The following is a 15,266-nucleotide window of genomic DNA, read 5'->3' on the forward strand; positions in this document are numbered from 1 at the left end:
CTTTGAAATGTTAAGTATTTTCCTTCCATTGGATATAATGGGAAGGGATGCATCCACATTATCTTAAGGCTGATAAGAGACATCTGTTGCATTCACGTATTATGCTGAGCCACAGGGTGATCTATTTTACTTATCTTACTAAGCCACAGGTTAAAACAAACCACTGTGTAGATGCTGACAACAGCTTGGTTCTGGAGCTTCACCAGGTACAGTAATGGAGTGATCTTGAGGTCAAGAGAGCCAGTTTGCCCTAGTGGTTAAGGCAACCGGCTAGAAACCAGGAGACTGAGAGTTCTAGTCCTGCCTTAGGCATGAAAACCGGCTGGGTGACTTTGAGCCAGTTCCTCTCTCTCAGCCCAACCCACCTCACAGGGTTGCTGCTGTGGGGAAAAGAGGAGGAGGAAGGAGTATGTTCACTGCCTTGAATTATTTACAAAAATAATAAAAAATAAAAATAAAAAAATAAGAGGTCCAGGCCCATCAAAGTCACTTCCTATTCGGGGCTGTACAGCCTGCAGAACAGTATCCACAGATTTGTACCCATGACAATTTTTAGAGCTCTAATCAGAGCCCCTGGCACAGATGTACTGTTTACCCATCAAGCACTACTTCAGTGATGAAGGGGTGCTGCTTCCTAGCCAGGGAACCTGGGAATTTTAGCAAGGAAATCCAGTTCTTGTTGAACAGTTTTTCTGCTAGATGAAAGTTTGGTGCTGGTTTTCTGTTTAAGCCATTTAACATAAACTTATTAAGCAACACAATTAACTGAGTGAAATAAAGAGTCTTTAACAATGCTTTTTAAGTAATTGGATGCTTCAGAAAGCTAATCAAGTGCGAACTAAAATCTTTTTAAAAATGTGTATCGAAATAATTGTTCCTTACAGTTGATGATGGAAAAAGAGGAAGATAATTAATCAAATCATCCCAACGTAACCCTGTATTTGTGAATGGAATTCGTAAGAAAGCCAAATTAACAAAACAATCCTTTTTCTGAAATGGGAAAACTAGTGTTTTTGTACAATCATTCAGTATCTTATACACTTCATAACTAAGCCTCTTTGTTCACTTTGCTGGCAACTCTGGAATTAAGCAATACGTAGAGCTTTCATCTCCACGTCGTAGGTTCTAGTCCACATCTCATATAAAGGTAGCCTAGGCTAAGTTATTGCTTTCTGTCAATAGCTTAAAGGAGATAAGGAAGACAAGGTGCACAATCAGTTGCCGCTACAAACTCCTTATTTTTTTCACCACCAAGCATACTCAAGTATCCTTTCAAATAGCCCCAAACTGCAGGTCTGCTTCTAGGCCAGCCTTTATCAGTCTCCAAAACTAGGGAATTGTATACACGTCTGCTAAGAGAGTTCAGTCCGACTTCAACATTGGTGTGTACACAGTTGCAGTTTAAAGCTTCAGAACTCTTTATATAAGCAAGGTGTCCTAGCAAAAATACAGGATATTTGTGTAACGGTTATAGACGTTGTTCAAGATTTTTTTTCCCAGCAGGATGCGATGCATTATCAGTGATAGCCATTGTTCCAGGAGTTCTAAAACAGTATTTGTGTCTAAGTGTTTGCCATACGTACTGATTAAGTGTTTGCCACATGAAAAGGACTCATGTATGTCAACTTCCTAAGTACAACCACTGCTTTAATCTTCACCCATGCCAAGGATTTTGACAATGATATACACAAATCTATTTAGAGCAGAACAATTAGGGTCCACTTCTATTAACCCTGTTTTATTAATTTCATTCATTTTAACCATTCAGTCGTGTCCGGCTCTTGGCGACTTTATGGATGAAAGCTCTCCATGCAGCCCCATCAAGCACGGCTTCTTTTAATTGCTGGATGATCATCTTGGTATCTGTTTTGATGGTTTCGAGCCAGCGTATTCTTGGCCTGCCCCTTCTTCTCGTTCCGCTAACAATTCCTAGCATCACCGACTTCTCTAGTGAGCTTGCACATGTGACATGGCCAAAGTAAGTCAGCCGTAGTCTTACAATTTTGGTTTCTAACGTTGTACCTGGTTTTATACAGTCCAGCACTTCTCTGTTGGTTACTCTGACTGTCCATGGTAAACGTAACAATCTACGCCAGCACCACAATTCAAATGCGTCAGTTCTTCTTCGGTCGTCCATTCTTACTGTCCAACTCTCACACCCATACATCATTATGGGAAAGACTGTTGCTCTGCCTTTTGTATTTAGGGTGGTATCTTTGCTCTTCCAGACCTTATTCATGCTGGCCATTGCAATGCAGCCTAAAGTTACCCTGCATTTGATTTCAGGTGTGGATTTGCCATCGTGGACTATTTTTGATCTGAGAAAGACAAAATCCTGGACTGTTTCAATTTCCTCATCGTTAAGTTTAAACATCACTTGTCCATCTGCTGCTGTCGTCATTATCTTTGTTTTCCTGATGTTGAGGTTCAATCCCATTTTTTCATTCTTCCTTGATTTTCAGAATCATTTTTTCCAGTCATTTCTTCCTTATTTTCAGCCAATAATTTTGTGTCATCTGCATACCTCGAATTGTTTCTGGTTCTTCCACCAATCTTCACTCCAATATCAAGCAACTCTAGGTCTAATTTCTGCATGATCACCTCAGCATAGAGGTTGAGAAGGAGTGGGGATAAAGTACATCCCTGTCTAACACCCTTGCTGATCCTTTATTAATTTAGCCACCTTTAAAATCTCCTTGTGGATCTGAGACAACGGCGCTAAAATGTACGTATTTTTAGTATTTTAAGATTATGGATTCATAGTTGAACTCAAGACAAATTTTCATTTTGTGGGTTTTATGTGGCACTTAATCCCAATTGCTCTGGCCATCTTTCGAAAATATAAAAATTCAAGACAATATCTTGTATTTTTATATATTTCTATATATCTTGATAAAAGCTATTCTAAAACTCTAAGAGATCTGAGTGTGTGTGGGTATGTGTCTAATATATACAGTATACATCCCCTCGAAACGGGGGGGAGGGGACTGTAGAAATACATTCCAAAGTTATACTAATTGACTTGGGCTGATTACATCATAAAGCTTTTAGCAACTTTTATTCACTGGGGCAGAGAGGATAACTCCCATTCATTGCACATAACTGATATGTAATTAATAAAAATTACATGATCTATCCATGACAGCAAACCACAAGCCTCTTAAATCATTGAACAGTTTGCCTATCAAAATTCTTGGCACAATCTAACTTCACTAAGATATGAAGTACAATCAATGAGTCTATAGGGAATTATCCTATGGTTCTAATTATCTTGACTTTGATCAAACTGGTAATGTATGCTTATTATTAAGCATTTCCTTCTATTTGTCTAGAAAGTACCAGGACCCTTAATGGCATTATGTCTGAATAGTAAGAGTTTTCTTCAACACTTATCTTTTCAATATTTTTACTCTGCAGTTTCCTTTGTTTTATTTGAATTCCCATTTATTAAAAAAAATAATAAAGAAAAATAAGTTCCAGACAAAAGTTCATTAGATTAAGAGAATCCAAAAGCAAAAAAAGATTTTTTATCATGTTTGAGAATCATTTAGATGTGTTGTGATCCAAATGGAAATCTCTGTGCATCCCAGACATCAAAACAAGCAGCTCATATGGTATAAGACTACTGTATAGGCCAAGCAGGAAATTGCATTTTTTCTTATGTGAGTGCATGCCTGCAAATATCTTGAATCCCAGCCATAGATCAATGCTGAATATGAAATATGGCAATCCATTATGACATTATACATGTTGCATCACAATATCTTTTTTTAAAAAGCAGCTAAGGGAAATTGGCTAATTACAGAAAGTTGGCCTATTATTAGATAGCACACCTGGGTTGTTTTTTTCAATCTGACATACACATGTCTTTGCTGTTAACAGTGTGGTTCTAACAACAAAATTCCTCTCACTCTGTTTCCCAAAGGGAAAGAGTCTTTGGCTTATATGCATAGTTCGATATGAGCAGCATCCAAGATTTAGCCTACTGATAGGAGAATCAGTATAGGAGAAGAACATCCAAACATATCAGCCATATATTTCTGGTTTCTGCCAACACTATAACTATAAGAATTTAATTTCTGGTTTCTGCCAACACTGCAGATGGAATGAGAGAATATATATGACTACAACGAAACCCACGTATCGTAGTGCTTTTGCACAACATTCACCTTGCACTGGATTTGGGAGAGGTAAAAGGCAGGGGGAGGAAGGGAATTATTTTTGTACAAGGCAGGAGCCTTTAGCTGAAACAGTAACTTTTTTCACATAGGTATGTAGGCTCCAAACACTTGATAAAGAAAATTTGATGATGGTATGTGCAGCTATGAAGCAGAATTATTAAACACAATTTAAAATGCTTCAGTAGCACCAAAACACAAATTGTACAAATGTGAAAACAAATTTACAATCTTCTGATCATTATGAAATATGAATTCTAGAATTCTGCCAGAAAAAAGAAAATCCAGGGAAAACTTAAAACTATGGAAAGGATAAGGAAAGTCAATACAATTGCAGAAAGCTTAGGATTTTATAATATTTTATTTACCAACTTTGAAACTTTTTATAGTCATGCAAAGAAAGTAACCATTGTAGACAACTGTTCAAAGACAGATCGTTAAATAATGCTATACACAATTTACGCATTTTAACTAAAGATATCAAGCTTCTAATCAAGGTGGAAGAAGATTCATTTGGACAGATTCAGGAATCTTAAAGAAAGCTATTCACAGAAGCCACAGTAGGCAAGTATTAATTACTTACAAGGAGACTATTTCTTTTAAGCTGGTATATTTTGGTCATTTGTGCCTTGCCTGATACATAATCTGTAATTGGGTATAACCCCATGAGCTATGTACTGTTCCAGTATGAAATCTGACAGGGAAAAGACCGGAGCAGTAGAGATGCACAAACTTTTCACAGTAAAAATTAATTCAATGCAGCCTTGTTGAAATTCCATATAACCAACCAGATACAGAGTGTTGGCTTCTGGTGGTAACTATAAGAAACCACCTGTAGTTTAAAACTTCTTTTATTGGCTCCATCTTAGTAACAGAGCAGGTTAGCTTGATAGGAACACAGGACAAGGCCTCTGCTGTGGCCAAACCCTGATAATTGGACTTCTTCCCTAGAGAAGCTACATTGGGTCCTTCCGTGTTTAGCTTGAGGCAAGCCATTAACGTTTTGCTTGATATTTGAATAATGCTTAATTCTGTTTTTTTTAAAAACTAACATTTGTTTAGCATGTTATCTGGTACAAGATTCTTCAATATATTTTAGTCTGCATGAAGCCTTGGGGCCTATTTGGGCTAAAAAGGTACTGATATTCTTAACCAATAAATAAAACTATAATAAAACTACATTAATTGGGTTTGGATCAGTATTATTTAAATAATTCTATAGCCTGCCACTACCTGAAGACATAGAGAGCAGGTAGAAAATGGGACAAAATGTTTTGCGTCTTAATTTAATTTACTCTCTGTCCCTCATCTGTGGGGCTTTGCAGGGGCTCAGATAATCATGGCTCTCTTAATTTCCCTTCAGCTGCTAGTCAAGCCAAATATTTTGTTTGTGTTTTTTAAATATATTCCTGGGTGCCTTCAGGAAGCTCACTAAGATAGTGGTGTGTGTCCAGCGCCTTAGGTTGAGTATCAAAACAGCTGCGCATCCAAATAAAGTTTAACACCTTTAGGCCATTTTGCATGGCACTGATCACACCCAGCAAACAAGAAAGGTTTACAAGAATTTAAAATTCTAACCCCAGTTCTCATCAAAAATACAGAAATGCTCTAAAACTTCAGAACTCATCCTTAAGAATGCCAAGAGGATTTATTTCATGAAAGTTTAAGAACGTACACAATATTATTCAAATTGAATCTGTTTATATGCTGGAGATACCACAATGACTGTCCAATGCTAATGCCAAAGGCACATTTGCCAATCACATTACAGATAGTATGTAATGAATAAGAAGTACTTCAATGATGACAATTATCATCATGAGAGCTCTACTCGGTGAAGTGAGTGTAAAAGTGTACACAGTGTAAGAAGTGTGAAAGTGTACAGAGCTTTGCACTTAAACCAACTGGTTGTAAACACATGACAAAATTATTTACTGCCAACACACCTTATGGAATAATGTATACAGTTTCAATCTCCGTCAAGTGCTGACTCATCACTGGTTGGGGAGCCTTCCTGGGTGGGATGAATGAAGGAAGCTGAGAGTGTAGGCCAAGAGTATATAATACCAACCAGGTGACCAAAGTCATGAAGGTCATCCCAGCTGCCCAGCTAAAGCAAATAGGCGTGCATATTCACTAGCAGTAATTCAGGAGGCAAATGTTCACTTTAGAGACAACAGCAAAGACATTATTTCATACTGACAAGAAGGCAATGATAAACCACTCCTGTATTTTACCAAGGAAACTATATGGACAGACAATATGAAATGACTGACAATGAAGTGCCGGGTGATTGGAAAAGGTCAGTTTACGTTCCAATTCCCAAGAAGGGCAATGCCAAAGAATGTTCAAACTATCACACAATTGTGCTCATTTCACATGCTAGCAAGGTTATGCTCAAAATCCTAGAAGCTAGGCTTCAGCAATATATGAACCAAGAACTACCAGAAGTACAAGCTGGATTTCGAAGATGCAGAGGAACTAGAGATCAAATTGCCAACATTCGCTGGATCATGGAGAAAGCAAGAGTGTTCCAGAAAAACATCTACTTCTGCTTCATTGACTACGCTAAAGCCTTTGATTGTGTGGATCACAACAAACTGGCAAATTCTTAAAGAGATGGGAATACCGGACCACCTTACCTGTCTCCTGAGAAACCTGTATGCGGGTCAGGGAGCAGCAGTTAGAACTGGACATGGAACAACCAATTGGTTCAAAATTGGGAAGGGAGTATGACAAGGCTGTATTTTGTCACCCTGCTTATTTAACTTATATGAAGAGCACATCATGAGAAATGCCGGGCTGGATGAATCACAAGCCAGAATTAAGAGTGTCGGGAGGAATATCAACAACCTCAGATATGTCGACGATACCACCCTAATGGCAGAAAGTGAAGAGGAACTAAAGAGCCTCTTGATGAGGGTGAAAGAGGAGAGTGCAAAAGCTGGCTTGAAACTCAACATTAAAAAAAAACAAGATCATGGCATCTGGTCCCATCACTTCCTGGCAAATAGAAGGGGAAGAAATGGAAGCAATGACAGATTTTATTTTCTTGGGCTCCAAGATCACCGCAGACGGTGACTGCAGCCATGAAATTAAAAGACGCTTGCTCCTTGGGAGGAAAGCTATGGCAAACCTAGACAGCATATTAAAAAGCAGAGACATCACCTTGCTGACAAAGGTCCGTATAATCAAAGCTATGGTTTTCCCAGTAGTAATGTATGGCTGTGAGAGTTGGACCATAAGGAAGGCTGAGTGCCGAAGAATTGATGCTTTCAAACTGTGGTGCTGGAGAAGAATCTTAAGAGTTCCTTGGACTGCAAGCAGGTCAAATCAGTCAATCCTACAGGAAATCAACCCTGACTGTTCATTGGAAGGACAGATACTGAAGCTGAAGCTCAAATACTTTGGCCACCTAATGCGAAGAGAAGACTCACTGGAAAAGACCCTGATGCTGGGAAAGACTGAAGGCAAAAGGAGAAGGGGACGGCAGAGGATGAGATGGTTAGACAGCATCACCGATGCAATGAACGTGAATTTGAGTAAACTCTGGGAGACAGTGGAGGACAGGAAGGCCTGGCGTGCTATGGTCCATGGGGTCACGAAGAGTTGGACACGACTTAACGACTGAACAACAAGATAGTCCCCTCAGCTAGGATGCTGCTCAAAATGCTGTTGAGGAAGAGTTGAGGATCTTTCAAAGTACTAACAGTGTTTAGCACTGGCTAAATTAAAACCTTCCAGATGTCTAATTGCAGATGCTGCTATACAGGATAAGAAAATGCGAAGCTGCAAAGACAGATTTACGGTGAGAACATGGAACATAAAAAGCAGGAACAAGGGAAAGCTCAACACAGTAGGCACCAATGAATTGAAATGGCCTGGAATTGGACATTTTCAGTCAGAAGATCATATTGCTTACTACTCAGGACATGAAAAAGAAAGAAGCAACCATGTTGTTTTCATAGTCAGAAAGGAAATAGCAAGGACAGTGCTTGGGTAAAATGCAATCAAGGACAGAATAATATCAGACTTCATGGTGAGCCCTTTATTATCATAATTGTTAAGTTTATCCTCCAACCACTAATACAGAAGAAGAGAAGGCTGATGAGTTTTATGGTCAAGTTCAATCTGAAATCAGCACAACATGCAGGCAAGACGTGCTGCTTGTGCTTGGAGACTGCCAAAGTTGGAAATATTAAGTAGGAAAACATAGTTGGACTATATGGTCTAGGAAACAGAAATGAAGCAGGAGAGTGACTTGTCAATTTCTGCCAATTCAATTATTTCTTCTGAAATTACCTTTTCCAGCATCAGAAAGACTGGTTTTTCAATCACAGTATTTTTCCAACAAATCTTTATTTTCAAGAACATATGCTAACAATAACGTAAGATCATTGACAGCAAGCTTTTCAAATTTCACCACAGAAACGTATGATGAGTCTTGTGATCTATAGACTGCAGTGATCATAGATTTGAAGGGGTTGGATTGAAGTCAATTGCTGGAATCAGGAAATAAATTAAATAACGTAAATCTAGGCTGTGGAGGCTGGTGATGGATGAGGGAAAGAAAGAAGCCTTTACAACGTCACAATACATGAAAGTTTGACAATGACTCCTGTTGTGAAAACAGTCCAATTTAAAAAAACAACAGCAACATGATACTCAGAAAGCCAGACAATATTTGATTTTAAGGAGGGCATGAGGACAAAAAGGAGGACATGTCCTCCTTTTGCTGGACATCTGGTAACCATAATAATAATAATTTATTATGGAAAGGGAGATGCCAGACGTTTATGCTGGCTTTAGAAAATACTGAGGAACATTATTGCTGATGTACCACAGAGGTGTCTATGGACGAACGCCGACTCTTCAGCTTTGAAATGGAGATGAGCACCGCCCCCTAGAGTCGGATACGACTAGACTTAATGTCAAGGGAAACCTTTACCTTTACCTTTTTATGCTGGAAATTAAGAAAGCTAAAGAACACCCAAAAGAAGACAATATGTGTTTCATTGCTATAGAATGCTGTTTGATTGCTTCAAGCATGTCAAGCTGTGGAATATCCTAGGAAAATAGGTATCCCTAACCATCTTACTATCCTCATGAGAAACCTATACATAGGCCAGGAAGCCACAGTCCAGATGGAACATGGTAAAACAGACTGGCTCCTGGTCAACAATGAAGCAATGACAAGGCTGTACTCACTCCCCTTATTTATTCAACTTTTTTGCTGACTACATATTGAAAGAAGCTGGACTGGAAAAAGATGAGGGTGGTATTAAAAGTAGAAGAAGAAATATCAATAACCCACATTATGCTGATAACACCTCTCTGATAGCTGAAAATGTAAAAGATCTGCAACAAATGACAGTCAAGGAGCACAGTGAAAAAACTGGACCAGGATTCAATATAAAGAAGACCAAATTAATGACAACAGGTACAGCAACCAGCCTTAGAATTAATAAGGAAGATACTGAAGTGGTGAATAGCTTCTGCCTTTTAGGATCAACTATTAACAATAAAGGAATCAGCAGTCAAGAAATACCCTGCAGGCCAGTACTTGGTAGAGTAGTAATGAAGGCCTTGAAAAGATACTTAGATGATGTCTGAGTATCTTTTCCAAGGCCTTCATTACTACTATCTAAGTATACTTACAAAGATTAGAATCATGCAAGCAATGGTTTTCCCTGTGACTCTGTACGGAAGTGAAGGTTGGACTTTGAAAAAGTGGGATTCTACACTGATGCTTTTAAAGTTTGGTGTTGGAGAAGGCTATGGGTAAGCAAGAAAACAAACACATGGAACACAGAATAAATCAGAGTTCTCATTTGAGACACAAATGACCAGTCTGAAATTACCATACTTTGGACATAGATGCACACACCTAGCTCTCCTGAGAAGTCTATAATGCTGGGAGCCCTGGGAAAAGAAAAAGATGACCAGCAGCAAGATGAATGGACTCAATTACAGCAACTAAGGGTACACCAGGCTGGGGACAGAGCGTCCTGGAGAAAATCTATTTATGTAGTTGGTAAGAGTCAACACGGACTTGATGGCACATAATCATAATCAATTATACAATTTCAGTGCCACCATATGAGTGACAGAAACATATCTAGGAAACAAAGGGCAGGTTATGTTCATCTCTCTTCCTGTCCCTTTTAATGGTTGATCTCACAGAAAGAATTCATACTCATAATTCTTGTCAAAACATTATAATATAAAGGCTGTGCTCCTTGTGCATTTAATAATTAAATTAAGTACAACTTAGAGACATGCAGTTAGTGCAAAAAATCAAACAAACCTTAGCGTGAAGAAGGAAGCAGTGATTATTTTGGAACAAAAATCTTCAGGGTTTTTGAAACTTACAATAACATCTTCTGTTTCTGTTCTCTTCATCAAGCCAACTTCTGAAGCTTGGTGCCCTTTCCTATCTTAAAGGCTGTCAACACTGAGGATGGATAATTTTATTTGGTCCATGTTTTTAATCAAAACAACCTATTTTGCATCTCATAAACGAATATGTGATCGGAACACAGTGATACTACAGATTGCAAATTCAACTTGAAAGATCATACAAAAATGGATAAATTAGAGAAAGTTGCACACAAAATGTATGTTGTACTTCAAAAACAAGTTGCCAGCTAATGTAGAAATGGGATGTTAGAGTCTCAACACATGCCACATTATAACACTAAACTGTACATGCTCAAACTGTGACAGATAGCATTAATATTTGACATCCTACTGTCTTTCAAAGTTAACGGAATAATTCTCACTAATTTCAATTGCGTGGAGCAGGAATAAATTTTAGATTATGTCCAGTGGTGCCTAAGAGTCAGGAGACTGCATTTATGTTTGCCTAAAATGCATAATGTTCTGGAGACTGCCTTAAATTCAGGACAGATTTTGGAGAGCCATATAAAGCTGCAGTGGGTAGTAAGCTGATAAACTGCTGAAGCGCACATGATTTTTATTAGCACAAAAAAGAAAAGAAGAGAAAAGAAGAAAAGAAGAGAAAAGAAGAAGAGAAGAGAAGAGAAGAGAAGAGAAGAGAAGAGAAGAGAAGAGAAGAGAAGAGAAGGCTTGCTATAAGGTGGTATATGCTCCAGGGAGCATATCCAAACTCCTGTGGGCCATCTTGTATTCCTCAACCCAAACCTTCCCAAGCCTTCATTCATAAAAGTTCTAATCTATTTGATAAATGAGATATTGCATCAACTACGGCACCATAAACTGTAAAGCTGTAGTGCTGCAGTCACCGTGTTATATTTTTATAGACTGGTTTTATCGAAAACATTATATTGCTGTACAACATTCAATAATGTCAGACGTTTCCAGCAAGACTGCAGATCACAGAAGCACATCCTCAGACATGATTCTGCAAACATAAATTCAGTTTCCAAGCCCTTGATGAATCCAATTAATGGTGTTCCACCAGCATGATAATCAATTCCAAAGCTGTTCTAAAAATGAATTAGAAATGGATCACTGGATGTTTTGAAACATATTGGCAGGGTTTCTTATGCTCAAATGCTAATCATCAAAAGTCTCTCAGTTCCCTGCCCCCTCCTCTGGTCAGCAGGAACCGCTAATATCCTTGATCTGCAGTAACTCATACGTAACTTGGCACCGTGTATATTAAATGGAATGCAGTAAGTGAATGAGTCCACCCCCTTAGCCAGAGCAATTGCCCCAATTCTGTGCCTAGTTCCATTGTCCGCCAGACTGAAGCAGATCCCACAAGCCAAAAGCCTGCCTAAATCTGCCACATACTCAACACAGCATTGCCATTAACCGTTGTGCTACCCACAAACCTTCCAAACTAATCAAGTAGACGTAATGACTGCAAGCATCTGAATCTGCCTTATTACTTCGCTTGGCTTCAAAATATGAATCCCCTTCACTGAACAGTGCCTTTTTTATATGCCGTCAGGTGGTACTGGACAAGCGTTATGATGCCAGATCTGTATTAGCTCACTTAAATCTGTCAAATGAGAGACGGTGGAGCAGAGTGAGTTTTTGGAAAACAGTGCTTGAAAATATACCCTCAAAATGTTTTATTTTAACAGCTCATCTGCATGTCCCATGTTTCAAAAATGTTCTACTAACTGTTCATAGAGGATAGGTCCTCACATTGCCTCCATCTCATGGCTGTGGCAGCAGACATCAGCTTCGAGTGTTCTGGGATGAAGTGGTATTTTCCCTCTTACCCCAAGGCAGATCTTCCCAAGCAGACAATCTAAAGCACGTGGAGGAGGAGCCTTGGGATGATGTGGTCAGGGTTGAGGGCCACCTTAGCTCCATTTGGCCTGGCGGAACTGCTATGGGACTGCTCCCACCTGTACAGTCACTGGGCACTGAACCTCCACGGCCACTTAGCTGTGAGAAAGGCATGTTGTTTGTCCTACCTACTTCTTTACGACATTTCTGGAAGACCAAATGCAGATGGATATTCCTGTGAAATGAACTCACAGATGCTACCATCTGCAGGTCATTTGGATTACTGCAGGTTAGAATTCTGATTTCTATGAATACACTTCATATAAGAAGACACACACACAGAAAATAGTAAAGCTAAATAAATAAACAAACATTACCTAAGACAATCCAAAAAATACTAATCTATGATTGTGAATAAACTTCAATTCTTGTATTTTCAAGGATTTAACTTTAAAAACAAAGATTCTTCTTACTATGGTTCATTATTTTCAGAAAAAAATACTGTCAGATGCCAAGAGGAACTGCCTTCCCCAAGCTGATATAAAGCCTCACATATATGGTTCTTCTATAATCCTATAAGGAATTGTTCATTTACCAAAAGCATATATCTTTGATGTTTGATAAAACCTCATATCCAATGCTGATAAATATTTTAAAACGGCAAAATGAAATTCAGGATAGTATTTTCAACATTACCTAGATTAATTACGTGAGTAATTTCTATGACAATTAGCCTCTGTTTAAATCACTAAAATAGGCCTTTATGAGTAAATGCACATGTAAACAAAGTCTAATAGTACAAGTTTATACAGGTTTATTCAGAGTGTTCAAAGGTACTTACTCTCACGTAAGTTTGCAAAAAAATCTACCTATATATGACTGCTCTGAATGTTGTGTTTTGATTTTATTTTTTCTTATATCAATGGCTCCCACTCTGTGGCCCAAGAACTGTTAATAGTCCACAATTATACTGCAGATATTGTCCAATGACAGTGCTGAATATAATAAATAGCTGTAATCTAAGTTGGAAGATTTGGGCATTCTCCTTTCATGTCACACAAGACTTCAACATTTGCATCCAACATTTCACAAACATCTCACAAGCAGAAACACAAAAATCTCATGAAATTTAGGATATTTAATTTTTTTTAATAAACATTTGTACATTTGACATTTCATAGATATCATCTTGGAACGGGGGGGTTATTTGCACTGCCAGCTCCTGGCTTACGTAGTGGATCTCAAAGGGGTCTGATGATGTAGTCTACATAAAGATTGGGAACTGGTACCTAAAATGATACCTACTGCATGAAACGCTGCTTCTTGCAATACATTTTGGATGGATCTGTTTCTCACTCAGTAAAACAATATATTAGCTTTCAAAAATTAAATCCTCTTCCATTAAACTGTAGAAAGATGAAATTCCTAGGAAAAAATATACACACATTCAAATATCTGAAACAAACCAGTTAATGTTGGGTATACACCTGGCTTACTAGAAATACACACCCAAAAGGCAGCTGCTCAGTTTGGTCCTATTAAAATAAGTTAACAAGGTTCTGCAGCCTTAACTAAATGTAGTGCAAAGCTTCCATTAACGACACAAGCAGTGGTAAACCATCGGGTTTACCGAGCAGTAAACCCGATGGTTTGTCTCTTGCGATTTCCAATGGACTATCAATAAAACCTGACATATATCGGAACACAACCACGTGATAAGGACCCACCCTTCTACACTTTAAAGTTCTGATCTTTTAAAGTTTTCAGACCCGCGCTAATTTCCTACCCAGGCTGTAAAATATTCTGCAGTCACGGGAAAAAAAGTTTTTCTTTTTCTAACTTTTAAAAGGCCGACCCGTAAAAGAAAACCGAGAGGAGAATTCCTCCTGTAAAGCATCTGTTCATCGGCAGTCCAAACTTCCCCCAAGAAAGCGTGCCTTCTCTTTCCTGACCTTTAAAACTCGCTCGTTTCTTGGTGGTAAAGCCCTTGGGCCATTCCTTGCCAATGACACTATTATAGCATGAAGTCAGTGCCCAGCACAGGAGGGGAAGCGCCGCGCTCTTGATCGTAGCCTTGGACGCGCCAGTCCTGCCCCCGAAGAAAAGATCATCTGTTGCTGCAGATCACGCTGGGAACGCAGCGCTCAACAAAGCCTAGTCCGGGGTTCGACTCGTATACCACGCCGGCGCCCCATCCTTCACCCTCCTTTGCTCTCATGCTCGTTAAAAAGACAAAAAGGAGAGAGAAACGAACCGAGAATGAACGAGGAATAGCCGGACAGCAGCCTTTACTCACCGGCTCAACGCCCAGACCCCTCGCCTCCAGCTGGCCGGCCAGCCAGCCAGCCACCCTTTCCCACGAGCGCACAATGCAGCGAGGCTGGCGGCGTGCACTGCAGTCCTGCCCGGGAACGCTCTGCCTCCCAGACACTCCAGGCAGCCAATGAGGACGCCCAAGTCCACGCTAAATTCTTGGGCTGCTTTGCCATTGGCCAGCCAATTAGCGAGGTTTGGCGGAGACGAAGGCACTGAGACGAGCTGCGGGTCTTGTCGCTCCTCGAGTGAAGACCGAGGAGTGGGAAGGCGGAACTGTGGCTTTGCCAGGCGGGCTGTGAGTGTTAGTTAGCTCGGAGCTGGGCAGTCGAAGCCGTATGGGAAGTACGACCACCTCCGACGGTTGCTGCCGCGGCCCCGAGCCTCGGAAAGGGTTCCTTGGCCAGCTTGGGGGGGGGGGGGAGGCGTTCAGTTCAGACGTTTGCATCCGATCCCCAGCCTACAGACTGCGAATCGCCGCCGCCACCGCTGCTACCACCCATTTTTGTATCTGGCTTATCTCCCGCGCAGGGGTTTTGGGGAGGAAAG

General features: G+C 39.7%; 1 protein-coding gene across 1 annotated transcript in view; it reads right to left on the reverse strand.

The window, feature by feature from the left end:
- LYPD6 (LY6/PLAUR domain containing 6) overlaps positions 1 to 14,764 on the reverse strand; it is a 50,431-nt gene extending 35,667 nt beyond the window's left edge. The window contains exon 1 of the mRNA XM_063292329.1: positions 14,701 to 14,764. The gene's annotated coding sequence lies outside the window, so the exon portion shown is untranslated. The remainder of the gene's footprint in view (positions 1 to 14,700) is intronic.
- Positions 14,765 to 15,266: the final 502 nt, after the last annotated feature.

The sequence above is a fragment of the Candoia aspera genome, chromosome 1, assembly GCF_035149785.1.
Source record: "Candoia aspera isolate rCanAsp1 chromosome 1, rCanAsp1.hap2, whole genome shotgun sequence".
NCBI classification, from domain to species: domain Eukaryota; kingdom Metazoa; phylum Chordata; class Lepidosauria; order Squamata; family Boidae; genus Candoia; species Candoia aspera.